At 39.4% G+C, this 26899-nt stretch overlaps 1 protein-coding gene across 33 annotated transcripts in view; it reads left to right on the top strand.

Moving 5' to 3' along the window:
- Window positions 1-26899, top strand: part of ptprda (protein tyrosine phosphatase receptor type Da) — a 617722-nt gene that overhangs the window by 153797 nt on the left and 437026 nt on the right. The gene's annotated exons all lie outside the window — the stretch shown is intronic.

Here is a 26899-nt window from a genome sequence, read left to right as displayed (position 1 = left end):
TTTCAGGGTTCTGTTTAGAGATAGGTTGGGTTCAAGGTTCTGGTGAGGGTTAAAGCGAGTGGTGTGTTTAGAGAAAAGCTCAGTGAGAAATGAGATTGACAGTTTTCTACTTACGCCAGATGCGGTCGATCAGCCAAGACATGTTCAATGTCTGACGTCTGCTTTTTTTAGTGTAGCACTGAGGCCACAAGGCTAACATTTCAAACAAAATGTCAGTAGTCACTCAAATCTTATCTGTAAGTACATGCCCTTCTCTCAACTAATCCCCTACCTTCTCTGAGCAGAATCTAACTCCCCCACTTATCCCAGACAATGAAAAAGAAAGAAATAAATAATATTAAAACCACAAGCAATATTAAACCATCTTAAGGATGAATTATATAATCAGGTAATAGCTATACTTACACAATACCATGAAATTCTTCTCTTATCACAGCTTTGCAATGCTGTAGAACCCCTGGAACAGAAAGGGCTAAGGACCTTGCTCATGGGCCCAACAGTGACAGCTTAGCAGACATCATTTTTTTTATCTCCTACAGTAAATAGCTTGATTTTATTCAGCTTACTGCATTTATAGCCCTACAGAAATGCATGTTTTGTTCCAAATTGGTAATCCAGGTGAAGGTACTGCTCCTTTCTACATTCAGGCTGTGTTCACATTACCAGCTCAAAGTGGTGGAAATCCAATTCCTGCCTTAACCCTTTAAACCCTAAACCCAAATAATTACCAGAGAATTCTTTAAAACTGAACTTCTGGCCACATATATGACTTTTAGCTTGTTTAGATTACTTTATAAAACATAACATATAGAACACAAAAGTGGTTAACCCCTTTTACTCTGGGTTACTCTATAATTGTACTTGTAAATATATTGTAATTTTAAATATATTTGGTGCATGCAGTTTAGGGATAATCACCAGGGCCAGAAAACATGTACATTCTTAAAAATAAAGGTGCTACAAATGGTTCTTAGAATGATATTGATATATCATGTAATAGAATTTTATTAATTTAATTATTAAAAAACTCAAATATTTATTACATGATACCATTGGCTTAAAAAAATGGGATCAAGATCTGAACTGAACTGTGGAACTAGAATTGTGTGGATACACAAATCTGATCTTGTCAAATCGGATCCAAGACACTTTCATATGTGGTTCTAGCTAGGATACAGTATGTACATATAGAAACAACAGCAGAAAAAAAAATCCTTTGGGATGTCAGATTCTCCACCTTTATATAGTAGCTGTGAAGCTCCAACCACACCAAGCATGTCCCAGGCTTTTGAAGAAAGTGAAAAAAGTGGGTACATTTGATTTTGAGCCAGGCTCTCACCGCCCCCACCCCCTTTCCCCCCCCCTTAATATGAAGTTCAAAAGTGATGAAAGTTTTCCTGGCACCCTCCTTACCCCACCCTGTTAGCACCGCTATATTGAACGCTACTTCCAGTGAGCATTGCGCTTGACTTCATCCCCACAGCAGGCCAAAGTGATCCTCCTGAGTGCCTGTGTGTGCTCCAAACACACTCCATCCAGCAGAAAATCAATCGCCTCAGTGGTAAAACCACTCCGTTTCAAAGCACCATTACGGATCCGGTCCAGTGGCCCAGACAGAGCTGCACACCTGCTTAGAGAGACGGACGCTTTAACCATTTTTGCTTTTCAAATGTCAGCATTTTTAAATAAGGACACTCCAGAGAAAGATTCGGTCTATATACAGAGCAGAGGATGACACACGGGCAGTGAATTAACTCTGTAAGGAGCAGTAGAAGGAATTTCATTGCTATTTAGACACTCAAGCTTAGTCTGTTACTGTGCCTCTAAGTCCGATATATGTAAATGATCTCAGTTCAGATTGCGGCTCGTTTTAAGAGCAGTCCGGGCTAAAAAGTAGAACAGACTAAACAAACAGGCTAAAATCCTCAGGGCTCTGGAAAAAAAAAAAAAATCTTTCAAATATGTGGAGTCTTTGAAAGCCACAGTTTGTCCCTGTCCACCATACACACATGATTAGCTACAGAGACAGTGTTCATCTGGTCACTGGTCCACCTGTCAAGACATGTGGTACATATTAGGCATTCATATTCACATTGAAATCAGGAAAAATGGGCAAGCATAAGGATCTGAGCCACTTTCACAAGGGCCAGACTGTGATGGCTAGAAGACTGGGTCAGAAGATCTTAAAAACTTCAGGCAGGTCTTGTGGGGTGTTCCTGGTATGCAGTGGTTAAGACAACCGGTGAAGCAAATACAGGGTCCATGGAGGCCCCACCTCACAACTTACAGGACTTAAAAGAATCTACAGCTAACATTTTGGTGCCAAATACCACATAACACTCTATGTCTTAGAGGTGTATTCAACAATATTAGGTGGGTATTCTATGTCTTAAAAATATGGAAATGCACCAATATGTCAGGTCTGGGATTATGGAGATACATGATATTTTTTATGTGTGTATCTGTCAATTCTGAAGCCAATAGTAATGCAAATACAATCTAGACATTAAGATTAGGTCTGTCTGGATTATATTATTGAAAACTGATGGTAAAATGTAAAGGTAGACGTTTAGCTTGAGCACTCTGTTCTTTGAGAGTAACATTAATGTGTCACCAAATATCAGTGTAGAGTATCAAAAACAAAAACAAAAGAAATCTGTGTTTTGATACTAATAATTGTTTGCCCAACAATTATTGACTGTTACTGATATGATTACGATATGATTGTGCATCCCCAACATTCACATTGTGTAGATAATGCCTGAGAGTCTGGCTATCTGTACTCTTTCCCCTACACCTGCTGGACTTTGATTGGAGTCCAGCTGCAGAGTGAGGCACAGTTTAGGCGAGAGGGAGAGGGAGAGGGAGAGGGAGAGGGAGAGAGAGAGAGAGAGAGAGAGAGAGAGAGAGACAGAGAGAGAGAGAGAGAGAGAGAGAGAGAGAGAGAGAGAGAGAGAGATACCCCTGGATAGAGGGAATAATAAGTACCCAAGGGAGGAGAACAGATGGACATTTAGAGAGGGAGTTTGTGTGTAAGTGTGTGTATGTGTGTGTCTGTTAGGTCGAATGCCAATACTCTGTAGGGGAGCTCTTTTTGGTTCAGTAGTGCACTCCACAAACTGGCGTCTTTTTTTGGACAAGGCAGTGCACACACACACAGTCTTACTTTTTATTTATTAATTATGCTGCTATAATCCAAGGTTATGCTCACTTTTGGCTCATTACAGCCACTCAGTCTACAGACTGAGCCAGGGCCAAGGCAAGGTGTTGCTGAGCCTGGTCTGTTCTAAGGAATACAGGTTTGACTGCTGGGGTCATTATTAAGGGCACTGGTAAATTTATTTATATATTTCTAACAAAAAAAAAAGCACAGTATACAGAGAATACACTTCTTTACAATTTTAAAACAGTTTTATTTTTAAAACAGCTTATTTTAACATATTTAGTATATTTTATTCTCTATATTTAGGTATCTTATCTTCTGTATTTATTTTACTTCTGTTTTAATTTATTATTCATTCATTTATATTGCTTTTGATTTTTATTTTAATGTTATACATACCTTCTTTTCATCTTTCCAATGTATTTTTATGTGACTGGCATGTCACCATTATTTTTACAGTGTGTGACTATGTTTGTGCCAAATAAAACTTTTATATGTTTATTTTTTTCCCATAGCTGATCTGATCATTTATTTTACTAAAGCAACAAAACATGTTGTTTCAACATGTCGGTTATTAATAACACTCTAAATGTAGGTATTGTGATATACACTGAGGTGGAGCTACAGTCTCTCATTAGGGTTGAATATTAATAACACTCTAAATGTAGGTATTGTGGAGCTAAAGTTTCTCATTATGAAGCTTTTCAACCTAGCTGCAGTTACAATGGAAGATTGGTTTTCATAGTGGTTTCTGGTATATCAATATTTAATTCTTAGTCTTTCTAACTGAACAATATTCCACATTTTAAAACGTTTAGTGATGTGCAGTTTGTGTTAGCCATTTTCTGATTATCGGTTTTCTAACCAACCTTCCTTTCTTTGGACATTTTCTTTGGAGGACCGAAGCTAGCAATGACACTGATCTGTGTAAAAACCTTTGCAACACCATTGATTCACTCCAGCGCCACCATCTACATTGCCATGAACACTAGAATATCAGTTAGTGCTGTGTTGAGAATGATCCTATGTAAAGTGTAATTCAAAGCAATGCAATCTTCTTCCTACAGTCAAAATCATGTGCAGCACATTGGCTGCAGATAACTAGAACATGGCTAGAGAGGATTTGTCTTACTTATACCTTCAGTTTGGTTTGCTCTTGATTGTTAAAGTAAGAGGTATTGCCATGGCGAGATCCACAGAGCTCTTTCAGGCATTCAGAAAGAAGGTTGTAGATGCAGATGAGTCTGGAAAGGGATTTAAAAAAGATCAGAATTCCACTGTCCACAAAATTTAGAAGTGATACAACCTCTGGCATGGCCTGGTCAGACCATCCTACACTGTAAAGATCCTTGAGGAACTTTTGGAGGTTCTTCAATTTAAAACTGTGGAGGAACCTCTTAAGGTGCTTTGAGGGACCTTCAAGGAACATTTTTTCTTCTTTTCTTTCTTTTCCTGAAGGTTCTTACAAGCACCTGAAGAGGTTCCTCCACAGATTCAAATTAAAGAACCTCCAAAGATTTCTCAAGAGTCTTATACTTTTAACAGTGTAGGAACTTCAATCCAACTGCAGACCACGAGATGTGTAAATAAGTCTCCAGCAGTCCTCTGACAGTGTCATCATAGGCCTCATTCTTATCTGAGATGTTTCTTCAATGCCTTAACTATAGCTTTGTTGACACAAGCTGCACATACATTTCTGAGCGGAGTAAGAAGCAGTGTTTTTTGCATATATTTGGGCTGTAGAAACAGGCAGATTGTAGCTTTAAGGTTAGGATGAATTTAAACTTAAGGAAAAATGAATGCTCATCCGTGAATTATCTGGCCAAAGCTAATCTCTGCACTCCGGCGTTTCCAGACTGAGCGAGTGGATTCCAGATGAAATGACCGGTATTCAGGATTCACTCAGTCTATTTTTCACACGACTACTGAGGAAAGGCCCACGGCACGAATGGCAATCATTCATTAGAAACAGAGTAGGAACGAGAGCGAGAGAAAGAGAATGTGAGAGATGCAGTGTTAGGGAGAGATGCAAAGGGTGAATGTGAGGGGAAGAAGAGATGAGGGAATGACCTGGAGAAGGAGTGAAAAGTATGAAAGAAAAGAAGGAGAATATGAAGAACACAGGGAAGAATGAACGATAGAATGTGAGGGAGATATGAAGAGGAATAAATGTTTAAGAAGGAAAAAGATGAAAGAAATAGAGACAAAGAAATAGAAAGAGAGGAGACACTGGTGTTCTCTCTCTCTCTCTCTCTCTCTCTCTCTCTTTGCACTCTGTCAGTCAGCTGTGTGTGTGAGCTATGAATAGTGGAAAGAAAAGGTCATTCTGCTGTGAGTTATTATGCCGAGTGAATCTGAATGCCGCTATTTGAGTGGATTTGGTTGTATTGTGTCATAACAATAACCTCAGATTTAGCACTCATTCATATTCATCGTGAAGAACTTCTGTAGTATAATGATGCATGTGTGACTTGGATATTCCTCCGAAAATGCCAAAAATGTCTAACTTTAAACCTGTCATTAAGGCCTTGGCACTCAAAGCAGCCAATCAGCAATCACAGCTAATAGCAGATTTTTGCAGCTTTTGAAGCTTTTACAGACTGAAATGGGCTTTATGTTCATTGAGCAGGCTGTTGGTAAACTCAGGGCTAATCCTGGGGTGATTGTATGGCTGTTTTTTTACATTTCTGGCCAGAGCAAATTTCCACATGCAAAACACACCCACTTTAAACGCATGTAAAGACAAACTGAAGTGAATTCATTGGATTAGGTGAAGAATGTGATTTTTATTTTTTGGAAGTTTGGGATTTTTTATGTAGTAAATTTGATTTACTATAGTTTTGATTGATTGGTTTATTTAGTTCTGATGTAATAAACATTATTTGTAGACCTTTTTTATTTAGGAAATGAAATTGATTAAGTAGAGTTTTTATATATTATGTTTTATGTATCTGTTTTAATGGAGTTGTCGCTTTGCAAATGTTCAATTTAGGAGAGCTTTAGTGTAGCAAATTTAATACAGTGGAGTTTTCTTTAATAAATGTGTGATTTAATTGTGTTTTGTTGTAGCAAATTAGATTTATTTGACCTGTCATTTAATACCTGTCTGATTTAATGCAGTTCTGATCTACTAAGTCTGATTCTATGGACTTTTCTTTTAGTAAATGTTTCCTTCATGGTTTTGACATTTAGTAAGTTTGCTTCATGAGATTTTTTAATTAATATAATAGATTTTTGATTGCTAATATAAAGGAAAACAATTGTTGTGAATCTATAGTCAGCTTCTGATTGTGTTTTTTCACATGCTTCTGAATTAGACTGCCACACAAATAAATGATTAGCTTGGTGTTAATTTATCATGTCTTTTATTATAATGTATAGATTACTCTATTCAGACCATGTTAATTAGTACAAAAGTATGAGTAGTAAATGGTAGACAATTTTGACACTAGTGTTCATTTATTGTTTTTATTGGTGAAATGTATTTGTAGTAAAATGGTATTTTTTACTATTTTGAGTGGGTCTATTCAGAAACTATAGCTTTAGAAGTGACACTCACTCCATAACGCTGTTGAGTTTGAATGTGTTTTAAGTGAACCATGCGTTGGACTTGAAACCCTTGAGCATACAAGCTCGAAATGAACATGACTTGGCAAAGCATCTAAAAAACCTCTGTATAGAGAGGGTGATTTTGGACATGTGCAAGTTTATTAAAGGCCCTGAGTGCAAGCAATGTTTGATCAAACTAGTTCTAATCCTGAACAAGCTTGTTCAGGATGATAAAACTCAGAAGAAGAGAAGAGTTGTTACAGTATGTTTTACCAGAATGGTAAAAAGGTGCAATTATCTCAGTGCTGATAACAGGACATGGTAGAAAAAGTATTAGTAAAGGTTCCTAAATACCAATAAATAATCAGCTGAGTGACAAAACCAAAAAGCTTGGAGTTTACATGTGTTGGGATTTTATGTATTATAATTTTATTGGCTTTATTTCACTTGGTGATTTAAGCTTTTTGAGTTACAGAAACTAAAATGTTTTGATATCTTCTTTTAATAATGTAAGTAGACTATCCATTCTGTCCATGTCCATTCTACAGACTTTACACTTAATAAACTAACTTTTCTAACATTGCTGACATTACTCCAACATTTTATAGTCTTTTAAATGCTTAGCTGCCAAATATGTAGAGCTAGTTTGGTATTTCAGTATACTTTGGTAAGGAAGAAGTAAGGAAATTAGCATCACAATCACACTCTTCATTCACACTAGCCTGTCCTGTTCGTTATCTGAGGAATAACTCCACAATCCTGCAAAACCTAAACAATGAGAGGATAGACCCTATGACTGATGGATTATTTTGCTTGAGGCAGTCTCAGCCTCTGAATAATCCATACTCAAATAAATAATGCAATTTCTCTTTGTGTTCAATATGACAAGAACTGCTATGTATTAACAGGTAAAGGCTTTACTGTATGTAAAATATATGTAGGAAAACCTCAGCAATGAGATAAATATGCAAAACCGAGTGTCACAGAAATCACACAACTCACAAGAGACTTCAACAGTGGAATTATTATAGGCAACACTGCAGGAAACAAACATTGCATCAATACTAACAGTAGAAAGGTCACATTACAATATGCTAAAAAGTGCAGAGTAGACTGTAAAATTCTGGAATAATGGTTTAGAGCCGATGAGATGATGACAGAACTCACACTGACGATCAATTTTGGTGGACGGTTTCATTTTTAAGAAAAAATAATATACGAAGAAAAAAAATATGTATAGAGTTGTGGATTGACCAACTGAGTTTTTAGGTGTTTCAGGCATTGTTTAGTGGTTAGTTTCTGACTACAGTACAGCTCTTGGCTGGATGTTTTTTGGGTTAGGGTCATACCCATCCTGAACCCAGCAGTGGTGTGTAAATAGACATGTGTAAAGCATACTGATGTTGAATCAGTGTGTGTTAAATGAAACATGTGTCTGACTTGGAACCCGGAACTGAGCAAGCTAGAAATTAACATGATTCAGCAAAGCATTTTAACCCCTTACACTCTAGGGTAATTATTTAGTTAAGATAAGATAAGATAAGATAAGATAGTCCTTTATTAGTCCTGCAGTGTCTTGCTATCCCTTTCTGCTGTGACACTGAGAATTTCCCCACTGTGGGACTAATAAAGGATTATCTTAGTTATAGATTTAAATGCAGAAACTTTTGTACATTATTTTGTAATCATTTGGTTAGCGTATATTGTTGAGTTCTACATATTGTCGGGCCTATGGAATTTATGTTAATTATAATATTAGTAATGTAGTTGTGAGAGTGACAAAATGTGGGCTTAAATAGAGGGTCTAAAGGGTTAAAGAAAACGCTGTGGGGAGATGGTGATGTTGGACATTCATTAATTATTGTTTGTTTTTAAGGAGACACCCTAAAGCAAACAAAGTATTATTTTAAAATGGAAAATTTGACTCATTGCACTGCACTAATTCTCTCTCACACTTTGCCAGCACTCTCAATCTCTCTCTCTCTCACTCTCTCCTCCACACATATTACACGGTCTTGACACTGACCTGGTCATACGCATTTTCAGCAGTGTGTTAGTGCGGTCAGAGTCATGTACAGTTCACACAGCTACGCTGTTCTTTCTGACAGATGGTTCGGCTTTTAGTTAAAGGGTGATGATGGCGCACACATCTTCACAAGCTTACAGCAGGGTGCCTGGGGAGGGAAGGAGGGAGGGAAAGAGAGCGAGAGAGAAAGGTAGGTAGGAACATCAGCAGCATATGGTGAAGGCTCTCTCTCGATGTATCCTGAGACGTGTAAGTCCTCTGGCCAGCTTTCAGATGTCTACTTCACAGGGAGAGAGAGAGAGAGAGAGAGAGAAAGAGAGAGAGAGAGGGGGAGAGAGAACAAGAGAAAGAAGGAAGGAAGGGGTCTTTCACCCTGTAGGTTCTGCTTTTGTCCTGCTGTTCATCCGGCTCTATTTTTAGCTTCCTGGAATGGGTAGAACTTCATGAAATGCTGTGTAGATGCTCTTTTAGCTGGACTTCAGTGGAGCTGGACTTCACTGCTGCTCTGATAAGAAGCTGTTGGGGCGAGTTAGTAATACCTTAAGGTTTTTTTGTAGCTTGTAGTGTTACTGATACACTGCTACATTACTAAAATACTACTACCACTACAGTAGATCCATATAAATGAAGCAGCACAGCAAAACCTCTCAAAACTATGGTAAAACAGTGCATCGGGTATCAGGCTGCGAAATCATAGACATTTGGTGCGATAACTTTTTGTGACTAAGCTTAAAGAGACATGAAACTTCTTCATACATATGTGACTTAAAGACCATTCTGATTTGTACAATAGTTCAAAATTTGTATATATGCAAAAAGTACTGACACAACCCAGACATGGAGAAATCAAACAATCTGAACAGAGAACATCACAAAGCAACCTAACCCTTTTCCTTTTGCCTTTTTTTCTGACTCTGACCCTAACCATAACCCTAACCCTTACACTTACTCTTACCCATACCATAACTATAATCTAACCTAACCTATCATTAACCATAACCAAACATAAATATAACCATAACCTTCCCCCTTCCCTTTTCCTGACTCTGACTCTGACCCTAACCATAACCATTACCATAACCATTACAATTACTCGTACCCATGCCATAACCATAATCTAACCTAACCCATCATTAAACATAACGTAACCATAATTTAACATAACCATAACCTTACCCTTACCCTTACCCTGACTCCAACCCTAACCCTAGCCATGACCATGACCATGACCATAACCTAATCCTTACACTTACACTTACACTTACCCATACCATAACCATAATCAAACCTAACCTATCATTAACCATAACCTAACCATAATCATAACCCTTACCCTGACTCTGGCTCTGACCCTGACCCTGACCCCTGACCCCCGACCCCAACCCCGACCCCGACCCCGACCCCGACCCTGAGCCTGACCCTAACCCTAATCCTAACATAACCATAACCATAATCTAACCCTTACTCTTACCATAACCTTTAGATAACCTAACCTTAACCATAATCATAATCTTAACCATAATCATAAACAAAGCCAATACCATAACCATAACCAAATACATACGCATACCAATACCCTGACCATAACCCTAACCCTTACACTTACTCTTATACTCTTACAACCCATACAATAACCATAGTCTAACATAACAAAAACCTTACTGTTAACTCTGGTTACTCTGACTCTGACCCTAACCATGACCATAACCTAACCCTTACCCTAACCCTAGTAGAAAGTGAAGTTTTTACTGTTTCTACATGAGTTTCCATCCATTACTCCCTTTTGTATAAGCTCTTCAACAAAGAAAAGCAGAATGCTCTTTCAGGTTTTTCAGGACATAGTCTGGATTGTGTGTATTTGGCAAAACAGTGTCACCAGTGGATGGGAGCCTTCCTTGTGAATCATAAAATACGTACAAATATCTTGGAGTGCACTTTAGTGGTATATGTACAAATCCGATGAGATCTTATTTATTTAATAAACTCCTCAGACGTCTGGTTCTTATGACAACCACTGTAAACAGTTCTGACTGTAGATTTTTCTAAAACAGAACATTTCACACCAAGAGACTCAGAATGTGTGTTTACTTCTTAACTATTTGATTATTCCCTTTTAAGAAAACAAGATCAATAGCAGAAGCAAAAGATCTAATACATCATGGAAGACCAAAGTAGAAGATGAAAAACATTTTCAGTTATGAAGAAAAAAATTATTTTGTGCATGTCAAAGATAAAAATGTTAACATGACCTTTCGTGACCTTTGATGATTTAACCACAAGACACAAACCACTGGTAAATCTCAACATCATAAAGCTCAGGTCCTACTATGCTGAAAAGTAAGCAAAGTAAGGAAAAGGCTTGCAGAGTTCTGTGACAGTGTTGTGGACAGATGAGTTGAAGCTGAACAGCTACCAGAGTGATGAAATAAGGAACATGCAGAGTAGAAAAAAAGATCAGCTCATAATCCAAAGCAAAGCAGCTCATCTATGAAACATGGCTTGTACTGCTTCCAGTGGATCTAGATCACTCGTCTTTATTGATGAAGTGACTGACAGCAGCAGTAGGATGAATCCTGAAGTGTACTGAAGCATCTTAACTACAGAGAGCCAACATACTTCTTCACAACTCAGTGGACGGAACTTCACCTTTCTGCCAGACAGTGACCCAAAATGTGCAAAAACAACTGTGGAGTTTTCTGAGGCCAAAAAGTGAGATGTTCCTGGCTGGACACTGGACAATCGCTGAACCTGAACTCAGGTCTTATCACAATAATACTTACCTAATAGTGGGAGGCACTCAATGTGTGGCAAGCAAAAGCTTGGTACAGCCTCACTATGGCAGCTCTAGAACATCCCTAAGTTCATGAACTAGGCCCATGACATCACAGATGCCACATGACCGGGTTTGCTATATATATATAAGTGAGCACACCAGTCAGCTGCAGCAGAGTGCAAGTGCCATCGGAGCCAAAGGTGGTTATTGCCCCTGATAGGCAGGTTGTCATGATGTTCTGATTGTATTCTGATTTGACCTCTGATCTGATAAGCTATAATTGGCTGGCACTGGCAGCACTGCAGCAGCTCACAGGAGCCGTCTAGCAAAGCATAGCACTCCCTACCCATGTTCAGGCTGCTAAACAGCAGCTTTGTAATTATGCACAATTCTTGGAGGATTTTATCATTTTTAATGAATGACTAGTCACTAGTTTTTTTTTTTAATCTAGCAATTGTGGCAGCCCTTTTTGCATGCACTGTTTCTGATAAATAAATTACACAAAACTGTCTAACCCTGCAGTATTGTGGAGGACTTAAGTGTAAATGTAGTGTAGATGAGAAGCTGTCAGTTGCAGCAGTACCACAGCTCTGCTTCTGAGCTTCAGACGTGAAGCTGAGTTCACTGTATTGATGTATGCTGTTTTAACATCAGTCCTTTTGTTACAGAGCCATGAAGACAAGGCAGAAAAGTTCACTCTCACTTCACTTCATTCTTTCCTCCCTCTCTCTGTCTCTCTCTTTTGCTTCTGTTTCACATTTTTGTTCTTTTCCCTTTTCTAAATGCTTCTTTAATTGAGCTTTTAGAAAAAAGTAATAATTTAGCTTTTATTCTTGGTGTCTGTCTCTGATTCTCTGTGGCTCTAAAGAACTGATTGGCATGTAATTGAGTGTATTAATGGAGTCTGTATGTGTATGTGTGTGGGTGGGAGGGTGGGTGTATGCAGCCTTAACGAATCATTCATTTGGAGTGTCTCTTTAATGAGGGGACTTCTGGAGGTCTTCTTAGGAAATCTGAGTTTAATAGCCACTCCTGTCCGTTTACTGAGGCACAACACACACACACGCACATGCACACTACTTTCTTTTTTACTACTGCTCATAATTGGTGACTGTGGGGTGATAAAAACTAAATCTCAAATCAAATCTCAAAGCTTAAATGGCTGCTGTCGTAGAGGTTTCAGAAGTACAATCGTTCATTAGTAAACTCTGTGTATAGCGCATACAGTTAACACTTCATGTGTAATCTCACAGCTAGTTCTGAGAGCAGCCATGGCACTGTTTACGGACATCCTAATTAAGGCTTTAAAGAGGCATAATGTATATCACTAGCCTTCAGACGTTTGGAAGATCCTATTCCCCAGCTATCACATATGTGCAACAACAGCTTTGATAAGTCACGGAATTAACTGCAGAGAGCAGAAATGGCTAGGGTTATGCATTCACAGTCATATCAAGAGTATTAGGACCACCTACCTAAATAGTGGGAATGACAAGCCTTAGCTTGGATGATTCTAGCGAGACACCGTGGACAGCATGGGCTGCATTATGTGAAGGAAGGTGTTCATTATAGAGGTTAACAGGTCCACAGTGGTGTGCCGATTGCTCTGTACCACTAGCCGGAGTTGTTGTTCCTGGAGCTGATAGGACACCACTGTTATGTCGTTGTGGAACTCGAAGTGCGAGAAGTCCATTCTCTGTACACCTACAGCATCTCTACAACAGATTTAAAAGCTTTTGCAGTCTTTATTTCGCGTTGATAGCAGCCCTACGAGCAGTTCTCTCTGAAAGTTGTCTATCAGACATCAAATTGTCCTCCACCCTTCCCTGTGAACTACCATTGGTTAATTACATTATGAACTGAGGAAACAGCTGCCTAAAGAAAAACAGATTCAGAAGTTTGGAATCACTTAATCCTTTAACAGCCCCACCATTATAAATATCTTGTTGCACCTGATACCTTGCTTGTACAATCACTGTCAATTTTATCAGAAACACCTACCAGATAGATGCAATTTATAGTTTATAGTCACATGGCTCATGGCTGCAGCCACTCTCATCTCCATCTATTGCAGTAATAACTACATTTATTGCAATTACTGCAGTTATTTTTTGGCTGGTGGACTATTCTCAGGCTACACAGTGTGCACAACCCTGGTCAAATGTTCTGTTACTGTGAACAGTTAAATGAATAGAAGATTAATTGGTGGATCTTTAAATGGCTTTCAGAAGAAGCAATATTTTCAACATTTGAAATGCCAGGCCTTAATTAGCTTCTTTGGGCAATAGCTTATTCACAGTGATTGTAAGAAAAGGCCAGGTGCTGCAAATGTATGTCGTGGTTGGTGTGGTACAACAGATAGTACCAATACCTGGCAATAAGCTATTATACCATGTGGGAGACCAGGGTTCGATTTCTGGTCTGGGTGACTATGCTGTGCTACACCTTGGGCAAGACTCCTATTACTACATTGGCCCACCTTAGTAATATGAGTGACCTTGTAAGTCGCTCTGGAAAAGAGCGTCAGCTAAATGCTGTGAATTTATTAATTAATACTCTGACTCCTCAAACCTTTTCCCAATAGTCAGCAAGCATGGGTGCTGAATTTTAAAATAAGGTTAAATAAGGTTATTTGGAGTGGTCCTTTGTAGATGTAAACTCTGGGAATCAGTAGCACATTATCAGCAGCATATCAGTGCAGTAGAAGCAGTGAAGCATCTGAATACACTGAGGTAAATGACTTGAAGATGTTCTGTTGATGCACTGCTGACATTAGGAAGCACAGCAGCTATTTCATCAAATCATAATGTAATTAAGAAATGGTTTCTTACAGGAACAGCAGAGGTCAAGTTTAAGAAGATCAACAACGCTTCCATAGAGCATTGCATGTAGGATTGCTAGAAAGGCTTCAGGATGATTTAGCAGACTCTGGTATGGGGATGCACTGTTCTACTGTGCAGTATTACCTTCACAGATATGACCTTCATGGTAGACTGGTTGGAAGGAAAACTTTCTCCCCATGCCAGATGTTTTCAATGCAACATCCATGGACTCAAGTGAAGTTTAAAAAGGGTGCAGAATTAAATGAAAACCATTTGGAAATTAAATCAGGTCCTTTTTCCTTTTTCAACTTGCTGCACTATTCACAGAACAAGCCTGTAGTGAAGTTCCTAGCCACTTTAGCAATGAACGTGGCATAGCTGTGTGTGTACTGACCTTTTTTCTGTGTGATTCTAATATATCAATTTTTTATTTTTAAATTTTGCAGCAGCAGTGTAAATATTCACATATATGTCGCAGTGATCTTATTCAACAGCAGAGCTAAAGCCTGCTCCAGGTAAAGACAGACAAGTAAAGACCTGGCATGGTTGTGTGTGTGTGTGTGGTGCTGGCTGGATAATGATGGAATGCAGGGATTTTTTTTGTCTGTGTGATAATATTTTTCCGCAGCAGTGTAAATATTCCCGTATATATCGCAGTGACCTTATTCAGCAGCAGAGCAGACAGGTAAAACGTCAGACTGAGAAAAGGCCATTTCTCAGTATTAAATTCTCTGCAGTTTTAACACCCTCACAGCTATAAAATTTCGCACCGGAAGCTCCAGCTGCTGCAAATTTCAGAATTTCTTTCCACCAGGGCCTGCGCTTCTGGGCCTGGGGTGAAAAGAAAAATAGGCTTTTTAATACACGTATGCATTTGAACAGTTACAATGTTGTCCTTATTAACACGCTTTTGCACCTGTATTATTTGGGCAGAGTACAGGTGAACAGCGGTTGCTTAGCAACCCACGGGCATATCCCACAGCGATCTGTAGCAGGGAAATGAAATTGTTGAATTTGGTCCAAATGTGTGGTTATCCTTACAGAGAGGATCACGGTGAGGCTCGGGTTAACTCACTGAGACTCCGGCTCTATTTGATTAGAAATAAATGCGTTTTCTCTCAGCTGATACCGGAGTACGGTCTGGGAAGAGACTGTCCCTGATGTGGGTGTGTGCAAATCCAAAGCTGTGTGTTTTTAGCATTGTCATAAGAAGCAAGTATAAGAAGTCGTTGAAACATTTCTGAGCTAGTTTGTACAGCTACTTGGGTGACAATGTAAAAGCTGAACTTAATCTATAACCCAGCTAGTTAAGCTCAAAGCATCTTGTAGTGTAACTTCACAAATCGTCAGAAAAAAAAATGCTGGAAAAAGAACATACTTTGAACATTTAACAATTAATGGACCAGTAGAAACTCCACAGCGAACTCAAGAAGGCTTCTACAGGGACGTCTGTACAAACTGGTGGGGTTATTCTTTGGTAAAAGGTCAAATCACATTTATTTTTATAGCACTTTTTACAAAATAGTCTGTTTAATGACTAACTGACTTACACTCAAAGTTAAGCTTAGAAAACTCTAGTGGATTCCTGACAGTTAGCAGAGTTTGAGGTCTATAGATCTTTTATCATTTAACTGGTTTCACATGGCCTAAGCTGGTCACTGATGACCAAGGTGGTTAAAAAGCTGGTCACCCAGCGAAAACATACCCTGTGCTTGCCATCTTAACCAGCATAACATATGCTTTCATTTGAGTTTGATGTACTACCTGGTCTATTAGCATGACCATCTGGACCAAGCTGGCTGTCAGGTTGGTCATGCTGGTTGACTAGTTTGGTGAAGCTGGTTGACCAGTGGGGTCAGGCTGGTCATGCAGGTCAAGATGCATAGTCATGCTGGTTGACTAGCTTGGCTGGTAGGCCAACGAAAACATACACTAAGAGCTGAGCTGGTCAGCAACTTAACCAGTCTGAAAGGCTGGACCTGGCCAGGTTTATTTATTTGTTTGTTTGTTTAATTTCAGTAGAATAGTTTGTTTGTTTATTTTGACTACTAAACCACAGGTCATGGGAGGAGGCAGTGTGTAGGAGAGGGGCCAATACTTGTCAAGTTATTGATACCGAATGATTTATTGTTGCTGTAGCAGTCCGTGGTATGGACTAAATAGTCAATAACTAATAACTAATGTTATTTCACTTGTGGGGGGAAATGAACTTGGATGTGTTCAGGAAAATAATAAATAAATTAGAAAAAAAGAAAACTTTGACGGTACTTCCATATCATCACTGATGTGTAGGTGAGCAGAAATCTCATCATCCACACTGATGCCTTTTTATCTGATAAACAGCATGTCTGAACACTCTGCGCTGTGGGTTTCTGCTGTTCCAAATTAAAAACTGGAATATTTCAATAAAAATTACAAATTTAAAAATCTCAAAAGTGATTTGTGATAATTGGTTGAATATTGCTGTGTTTTCAATTATAGAAACCCCTCTATAAATGATGACAGCCTGTGGCACTTACTGAGAAATCCAGAGTGGTCACCAGATTCTGCTGTGAGGTCTAAAAGGTCAAGAACATTTTCATTAGTCAGATAATTCACTTGTGGTGAAAAAAATAATAATTTTGGGTTGTCGTCAGAGTCCGCTGCGGGGTCTAAAGGGTCAAAAATGTCTCCAGTAATCAGTAGTTAGAATGCAGTGTTGGTCAGTAAAGTTATTTATGATGTGTTGGTTAGAGGAACACTGTTAGTAGAGCACAGGTTTGGTTGCTGACTTTGCTGCACTGTGTGAGCTTGTTCAGTTCCACCAGCAGCTCTGAGCTTCGTTAGTTTCTGTTTTACGGCAGGATTTACAGCTCAGTCTCTAGACAAGTGTGTGTGTATGCGTGTGTGTTTGTACATTTGCACATCTGTGTCAGTGTCATGATCCACTCGGTCTGACAATGACGGGAGAACACTCGCAGGGGATGGACCGAAGCGAGGAGTTTATTGATAACAATAAACCATAAACAAAACAGAAATGCAGCACCAATAACAAGGGATACAGAAGAACTAAACAAAACCGTGACAAACAATACTGGACAAACAAAAGGAACACACCTGGGGCTGGTGAGGCACTAGGGCAGTGCTAGCTGCCGGGGCTGAGCCAATGCCGTTACTCAGAAACATAAACCTCCAAGCCGAGCCTGGGAAAGCTATGAACTAGGACCTATAGAGTAGCGCTAGTCAGGCGCATAGAACTTACTAGACTTGAGAGCGTGAGGAGTCAGCCGCCAAACCTAGACGACTGATCCGGTCCGACAATGAGGAGAGCTAACTGCTGAAGCAAGCTGGAGAGTCGCTCACTCCAGGAGCTCCAGGACCCCAGCTTGCTGAACCGAAGAAGCCTGGCGAGAGATCGCCGCAGACCTACATTAGCTCCCAAATGGACCTTGAGGCAAGAGTAGCCTAGCTAGTTAGCTTCCCCTGCTAAGCTAGCTAGGTAGAGAGAGAGTCCTCTGTAAGTGGATGCACTCTACAGACCAGACCGGTGAATACTGAGTCTCTACCATTAACTGAATAACCTGGGTGCATGTGGTGCACTAAGGGTAATCCTCAGCAACCAGCAGCTGGCCCTAGGCCTACTTAAATACACCAGCCCACAGGTGTAACACATTAACCAGACAATGAACAGTCATGTGACAAACAAAACCAAAAACCAAAATGGCGACGAGGGGTGTCAACCCAAAAGTCCATTTCAACATAAAAGTCCTTCCTTTGAATAAACCTGACATGGTTCAGTAACAAATAGTTCATCTTCTCCTGTGAGCCGCGGCCCGGGACCGCCTTTGGGGCGGGCGCGGCAGCGCGGGCATGACAGTCAGCAATGGGATGCAACCTAAAGTAGCTGAATGCATTCGTTGGAAGAGGTGTCCACAAACATTTGGAGCTGTAGTGTATTATGTATACACTTATAATTATAAATATATATATATATATAAGTTATAAATATGTGGTTTTAACATTTAACAGCTGTCAAAGGAACTTAAAGGCTGACACGCACAACAAGGACGGCTATGTGCGATCTTGATTCTTCGAAGTATAAAATGCATGGCTAAGGATTCAAACCAAATAAATAAAAAATAAGTAAGATCCTCTGCTTAAGTTAGCAAGCATTTGATGAAGTCTCAGAGGAGTGCGTCATCATTCAGAGTCATTTTTTTCCTGCAATTAAAATGAACAGTGATAACAGCTCAGTGGAAATGTTCTGCTTTTTAAGTCTTGGGTGTCACTGTGCACTTATGTTAATGAGCACGGAAAAGTGTATTTTTAACATAAACACTGAATTCGGCCTGTCTGTTACACTGGGCAAAGCATAAATACCTTTGATTACAGAGAGAGAGAGAGAGAGCAAGAGCGAGTTTTTAGAGTGTAGTTCTTCTCTGGTCGGTGTAGAGATGGTTGAATTCATTATGTATTATGAAGCTTTATTGAGACATGTTTCAGATTAATTGCAGGACGCTTTTCATTTATACCTTAAGCTGGAAGAGATGCATTAAAAAAAGGCAGACATATTAATTAAGCTGTATAAATTTGAATGTTTTTCTTCAATCCACAGAGCATTTGGAATCTGTTCCCCAAACCTAGTACAGATTCAAACAAAGACAAGGAAACCAGCCCCCTTATGATGAGTGTTTTTCATTTCAAGTTCAGAGAGCTTATTTCACTCACTCCATTTTGTAAAGATCACTCAGCAGTCTAAGCAAAAACGCTTCTGAAAAGAGTTCTTTTACTCGTAACAATAGTGGAATTGGTGCTATACCACAGATTGTTTACAAGGAACTTCATAAAGAACCATAGACAAGTTGCAGAGCAACCATTGAACCAGGAAATTAGCAATTTATGCATGTAGTCAAATACACAAATGTATGCAAATGGTTCTGTGATTGTTCTATAGAGAAACATCGTCTTTAGCACTAAACCCTTCAGAAGCCATTATTAAAGGTGTAGCTCTTTGGCAGGGGTGCCAAGATACGATACGGCATTCGACACTTTAAGTAAAGAATAGATTATCAATGATATCAATAATCTGGCAGCTGATGATAAGCTCACTCTCTAAAACTGCACCCTTAAGAAGAGGGAGTTCTCCAAGGAGCTAGAGCTGCACCGATCTGATACGCAGTATTAGTATCAGTGCGATACTTGACAATCTCACTCGCTATCGGAAGAAGAAAAAAAAAGAATCTGATCCATTACCCTAAAGTATCACACAAATTCATGGTTCAAACCTACATGCTGGTATTCTAGGCTTCTTAAATCATATCATTACAAGCAGCAATACTTATCCTGCTTTTGCATGTTTTTATAGGCTTTACAAGCAACAATTAAAGCTTGTAAGTGTGGAGTATATTTTTGATCAAAATGTGGTTGAATTCGTATAAATATCTAAATTCAGGTGGCCAATATGACAATATTGAATCGTATCATGATAGATTTTGCTATTGTGATACACAATATACTTTTCTGGGCATATCATAGATAATGTTTGTACCATGTCACCCAGCCCTAATCTAAATTCTGTTCATATTTACATCTCAAACTCAGACACATTTCTTATAAATTCTTTGTAAATGTTCTCAGCAGTCTGATCTGCTAAATGCACCATAATATAGTCAGTTATCTACATATTCCCCTTTATTAAAATTTACCAATTTTTATTATTATTTTTTTTTTTTACATTTATAATTTTTTCTATAGTTATTTATTCATTTTATTTTATTTGTTACATTTATTTATTTATTTTTAATGTATATGTTAGTACCTGGTGTTTTGGTTGGTGTTATTGTTTTGGGAAATTTGAATATCTAAGTTCATTTAAGGTCATACCAAGTGACAGAGTGGGTGAGGGTGGGTGAGGATGGGTGGAAGGGTGTAATAGTACTAGGTGAGCCTAGATGGCTTGTGAGAAATTAATATTATATCTATGTTGATCATCTCTGTTTCGAATGTGACAATCTCTGTATTTTGCAGATTGTTAAAATAAAATAACAATTCTTTGGATATTTTGAATGAAGTTCCATCAAACTATCAAAAAATGAAGCCTAGGGGTCTAAACGCTTAAAAAATAAAATATGGGATCGGATTGCTATCGGTATCGGCATACACTCAAGGTTACAGTCTTGGTATTGTTGGTATCATGCCACCACTATATATAACCCTGTTTAAATGCAAAGAAACATTTAAATAAATGAAAACATACATAGTATCCCACCCTGACCAGAATCTTAACCCTACTGACCCATTTATTAATCTCTAGGTTATAGTTTTTCAAGCAGAATTACAATACAATTACAATTACAATTTTTTATTACAATATAAAACCATTATTGTAATAAAAAAAGGTTTGTTAAATAAAAAAAGTTCCTCTGCCAGAAGAGAGCCATCTAACCATTTAAATAGTGTTCTAAACAGAACCACTGCCTCTACTGTAGAACCTTCATTGAGAGTCTAGTTCCTCTCTGGCCTGTGCAGAGATGGTTGAGTGTTATTTCACTACTTAATTCTGACATGTTTCAGATTAATTACAGAAAGCCATTCATTATCTTCTCTAATCCCTCTCTCTGTAAGTGTGTGTGTGTGTAAGTGTGTGAGTGTGTGATGGAGCTTTCTTACTTCTCATTAGGACCTAAGCGCTTGAGTAGTATGAGGAATTAACGGGAGCGATCTGAAAGAAATGTAACCTCAATAACACAGCCGTTCTCATTTACACGAGCGGATTACGGTTAATGTGATCATAATTCACAAACTCCACACTCTCGCTAAATTACCTGCTCCTCTACGCCGTAATTAAATCGCTCCAGACAGTAACAAGCTTTTTTTCTGCGATGGGGGTCCTGATAAGACTTCCGTTAAAGAGATGTAGCTATGGCACTTGGACAAGTACATTAGTTGCGAAATGTGTACAGTGGCCAATGAGTGGAAGTACAGTGTAGGTGTTTCTAATAAAGTGGCCAATAAGTGGAAGTATAAGGTAGGTGTTTCTAATAAAGTGGCCAGTGAGTGGAAGTACAGTGTAGGTGTTTCTAATAAAGTGGCCAGTGAGTGGAAGTATAAGGTAGGTGTTTCTAATAAAGTGGCCAGTGAGTAGAAGTATAAGGTAGGGGTTTCTAATAAAGTGGCCAGTGAGTAGAAGTATAAGGTAGGGGTTTCTAATAAAGTGGCCAGTGACTGGAAGTATAAGGTAGGTGTTTCTAATAAAGTGGCCAGTGAGTGGAAGTATAAGGTAGGTGTTTCTAATAAAGTGGCCAGTGAGTAGAAGTATAAGGTAGGGGTTTCTAATAAAGTGGCCAGTGAGTGGAAGTATAAGGTAGGTGTTTCTAATAAAGTGGCCAGTGAGTGGAAGTACAAGGTAGGTGTTTCTAATAAAGTGGCCAGTGAGTGGAAGTATAAGGTAGGTGTTTCTACTAAAGTGGCCAGTGAGTGGAAGTATAAGGTAGGAGTTTCTAATAAAGTGGCCAGTGAGTGGAAGTATAAGGTAGGTGTTATTAATAAAGTGGCCAGTGAGTGGAAGTATAAGGTAGGTGTTTCTACTAAAGTGGCCAATGAGTGGAAGTACAAAGTAGGTGTTTCTAATAAAGTGGCCAGTGAGTGGAAGTATAAGGTAAGTGTTTCTAATAAAGTGGCCAGTGAGTGGAAGTATAAGGTAGGTGTTTCTGATAAAGTGGCCAGTGAGTGGAAGTACAAGGTATGGGTTTATAATAAAGTGGGTTTTTTTAGTAGCTAGTTTCAGATGATCTAGATCAGGGGTGTCAAACTCAAAGCCTTAAAGGCTGGGGGGCAAAGATTATAGCATTATAACTGTAGGAGTATTTCCATTGAAGGGCCCACACTTGGCATTAGACATGCTGCACAGTAGGTCGATCTGCTCCAGAGTCTTATTTTATTGGCTGTACTTCTTTACTGGGGCTAGACAGTCTGTGTGTGTGTCTGTGTGCATTTGCACATCTGTAACAATAATGAGTGCAGCCTAAAGTAGCTGAATGCATTCATTAGATGGGGTGTCCATGAACATTAGGACATGTGATTTATCTCCAGTAGTTACAATGAACTGCCGACAATGAGTCGGAAATAAGTGATGTTAAGACGCAGCGAGCTTCTGTTATCACTGGTAATAGCTGTGAGCTGTAAGGGTTAACTAATCACAGTGTTGTATCTGTGTCTGAGAGATATGAAAATGGATACACAGGCACGTCAGTATTTCTGTGAACCGAGGGAACTGTAGTGCATTATTGATGCCTCTTTATTAGGCATATCTAATGGATTTGGCTTTATGAATGCTTTATGAACGCGTCGTGTACGGGTTATGTGATTCTTATGAATTGTTTATGTAGAAGCACTTAAGCCTGGCCTTTAGCCTGAGACGGATCTTATGGTTCATAATTAGGGTCATAAACTCAGCCTGTGTGTATAAATAACGGCCGTAATGATGACAGCACTGCTGTGTCAATCCTTCCATTAACCCATCTCTCTCTCGCTCCCCTCTCTCTCTTTCCCTCTCTCCCTCTCTCTCTTATTGTCTGTCTCCCTGTTCTCCACCTCTCTTTCTCACTGCAGTGTTTCACTTTCAGTCCTCACTCTTCAATCTCCATCCATTAACATCATTTTTTTTTTCTTATTGGTTGCCCCTTCCCCCCGCTCCTCGTCCAGTAGCAGTAACTGTAAGCTGAATCCTCTGTAATGGAAATTGATTTCTGACAGTGTGTGGATTGGTTTTGCTAATGAGCTCTATTTGCAGCCGTGGCATTTATGAGAGAAAGGTTGGGGCCGTGTTGACAAATAGCTGTGCGATGAAGGCTATGAATTTGGATCAATCATAACGAACAATAAGGCTGACGTTAAGTGAGAGGTTATGGACTGATACTATACACACCGCTCTATCACAGAGTGTGTGTTTAGGAGAGCTGAAGACGGAAGAAGAACATTACTCTCGTCCTTTCTTGTGTTCTCTTCTCTTCCCTTCTTTCCTATTTTCGCCTGTTCTCTTCTCATCTGTCTTCTCTTCTCTTCTCTTCTCTTCTCTTCTCTTCTCTTCTCTTCCCTTCTCTTCTCTTCTTTTCTCTTCTCTTTTCTTCTTCTCTTCTCTTCTTCTCTTCTTTTCTCTCATTTTCTCTTCTCTTCTTTTCTCTTCTCTTCCCCTCTCTTCTTCTCTTCTTCTTTTCTTTTCTTTTCTCTTTTCTTCTCCTCTCTTCTCTTCTCTTCTCTTCTCTTCTCTTCTCTTCTCTTCTCTTATCTTCTCTTTTTTCTTCTCTTCTCTTCTCTTCTCTTCTCTTCTCTTCTCTTCTCTTCTCTTCTCTTTTCTCTTCTCTTCTCTTCCCCTCTCTTCTTCTCTTCTTCTTTTCTTTTCTTTTCTCTTTTCTTCTCCTCTCTTCTCTTCTCTTCTCTTCTCTTTTTTCTTCTCTTCTCTTCTCTTCTCTTCTCTTCTCTTCGCAGCTCTTCTCACTTCTTTTTCTCTTCTGTTTTGTTGTTGCTCTGCTGTTCTCTTCTCAGTGTGTTTCTTTTCTTTAAGAGGTCCTAGACAGCTTGTCTACATACTGTGATATCAAAAGTGTGTGTGTGTGTGTGTGTGTGTGTGTGTGTGAGAGAGAGAGAGAGAGAGAGAGAGAGAGTGTTTGTGTGTGTGTGTGTGTGTAAGAGAGAGACAGAGAGAGAGAGAGAGTGAGACAAGAGAGACAGAATGTTTTTCTCAGTTGATTTAAACCTGCCAGTTTGACTAACGGCTGCAGCAGAAGTGAAGCCAAGCCCAATAAACACAATGTCACAAATATGTGATGATAATTAATCACAGACATTTTAAATATGTATGTCAATAAAGAATCGATTGGAGTAAACATTTAATTTAGCCATTACTAGCTGCCTTTATTCAGAGATAATTGTATTTACAAGTGATGGAATACTGTAATTACACTGGCAGGCAGATGGGCAACCTGAACTGAACTGTAATGCCAACGCACACACACACACACACACACACACACACACACACACACACACACACACACACACACACAACCACACACACACAGACACTCACACACACACACACACACACACACACACACACACATCTAGCTGTTTTATCATCCTGTTCTCCACTGGCTTATTCTTCATAGTACCCTGGAGTGTGTATGTGGGGGGTTGTCATTATGCCCAGTGTGTGTGTGTGTTTGTGTGTACTGGCATCCCTTTTTTCCCCACCAGTGCCCAGCCTCCCCTGACACAGATGCTGGCTGACATACAGTATTACTGTCCAAGTGCCACCTCTCCTTTCCACTCTTCTCCTTTCTCTTTTCACCTCTCTTCTCTTCTCTCCTCTTCTCTCATCTTCTCTTCTCTTCTCTCATCTTCTCTTCTCTTCTCCTCTCTTCTCTTCTCCTCTTCTCTTCTCTTCTCCTCTCTTCTCTTCTCTTCTCCTCTTCTCTTCTCTTCTCTTCTCCTCTCTTCTCTTCTCTTCTCTTCTCTTCTCTTCTCTTCTCTTCTCTTCTACCCTCTTCTCTTCTCCTCTCTTCTCTTCTCTTCTCTTCTCTTCTCTTCTCCTTTCTTCTCTTCTCTTCTCCTCTCTTCTCTTCTCTTCTCTTCTACCCTCTTCTCTTCTATTCTCTTCTCTTCTCGTCTTTTCTCTCGTCTTATTTTCTCTTCTCTTCTTCTCTACTCTTACTCTCTTCTCTTTTCTCCTCTTCTTTTCTTTTCTTCTCTTCTTTTATCTCCCCATATCATTATATCTTCTCTTTTCTACCCTTCTCCTCTTCTCTTTTTCTTCTCTCTTTGTCTTGTCTTTTCACCTCTTCTCATCTGTATTCTTATCTTCTATTCACCGTATCTCTTCTCATCTTTTCTCCTTTCTTCTTCTCTACTCATCCTTTCTCCTCTCCTCTCCTCTCCTCTCATCTGGTCTTGTCTTGTCTTCTTTTCTCTTTTCTTCTCTTCTCCTTTCTTTTCTTTTCTATTTTTCTTTCTTTTCTCTTCTCTTCTCCTTTATGCCAGCTCCTGCATCACCTCTATTGTAATCATTCAGTCTTTCATAACATTATTTTAATTAGGTTTTAAATTCACTTGTTTACTGATATGTTTATTTTTTCACGTACCCACAAACACACACACACACACACACACACAGTTTATGGAGTTATTTTTGTCTCTGCTTTTTCTCTGGAGGCTAATTTAACTCAGCAAAAACACACCACATTCAGCCCACAGTGTCGCAACTGCTGACTTACTAGATAATGTGCGTGTATAAATGTGTGTGTGTTTGTGTGTGTGTTTTTTGTGTGTGTAAGCTCATGGGGCCATTTGGGTTTGTGGCATTAGCGTAACTCCATGTAATTTGATAAACACTGTTAGTCACAGAGCTGTAGGCCATGCTAATGTGATGCTAACGCCCGATGCTAGCTCTGAAGCTAACATTAATAGCATACTGTTAAACATATCTGAAACACTGAGTCAACAAAAGGAGGAGTTGCTCTAAAAAGTACACAAAATAGACAAAAGTAGTGGGACAGGTGATAATTCTGTTTGAAGAGTTTATCCTGCTGTTGCTGGAGTAAACACCTCTAAAGTCCGGGGAAGGCTTTCTACTAGATTCTGGAGCATTGCTGTGAGTTCAAGAGGTCATTAATGAGTTTAGGATGTTGGATGATCACTACCCCACCTTACCCCACTCCAACTCCCCAGCTCATCCTTAAAGTACTGGAGGGAACACCATCATTCCACAGGACACAGCTCATGGCTGGCATTAGACATGGTGGTTAATGTTCATCTATAGGTTCAGTATATATAGGTATATAGGTTCAGCACTTCAACACGGCGACTAGACAAGCTGTGGGTGTGCATTTGCACATCTTTGTCAGCAATGGCTGCAGGTAAAAAAAATCATTAGAAGGGGTTTCCACAAACATTTGTACAGTCAATTGGGATCATACCGCATCTCATGTCATGTGTTTAAATGTGACTTGTGACTCTCCAAACTTTCAGCTTCCAAGCTTCCCTCTTTAACACCCTCACGCCCCCACCTGCCACCGTGTCAGCGGGTTAAAATTAGAGTGAGATTAACATTCATTTACAACCTATCAATTCCGCACATCGCCAAATGCATGTGTGTGTATGTGTGGGAAAGAAAGTGTATGTGGGCGTGTGAGTGTTCGCAACTTTTGTTCCCCTGTCGACACCAGAAGGAAAGATGAAGAGAGACTTGTTGGGAAGAAGAGTTTATGCATTTATGTGTGTGGGTGTGACTGTGAGTATGCCTATGTATGTGTGTGTGAGAGTGTGCTTGTCTGGGTGTGAGTGTGTGTCAGTGTGAGGAGGGTGAGTGTGTGGGTGTGACTGTGTGTGTCTGTATATGTGTATGTGTGAAGAAGTGCTGATTTCTTCACTTAATTAAAAGTTTAAGAGCTGACGTATAGCTTACCTTTTCCCTCTGTCTCTGTCTGTCTCTCTCTCTCTTTCTCCATCAGATCTTATGAAAAGTGCCGCTGTCTCTCTCTTCTTCTAGCGTTTAAGGAAACCTAACTCAGATCCTCTCAGCTGTGGAGGTT

This window comes from Salminus brasiliensis, chromosome 24 (genome assembly GCF_030463535.1).
Source record: "Salminus brasiliensis chromosome 24, fSalBra1.hap2, whole genome shotgun sequence".
NCBI lineage: Eukaryota > Metazoa > Chordata > Actinopteri > Characiformes > Bryconidae > Salminus > Salminus brasiliensis.
This window is presented reverse-complemented; position numbering and strand designations above follow the sequence as displayed.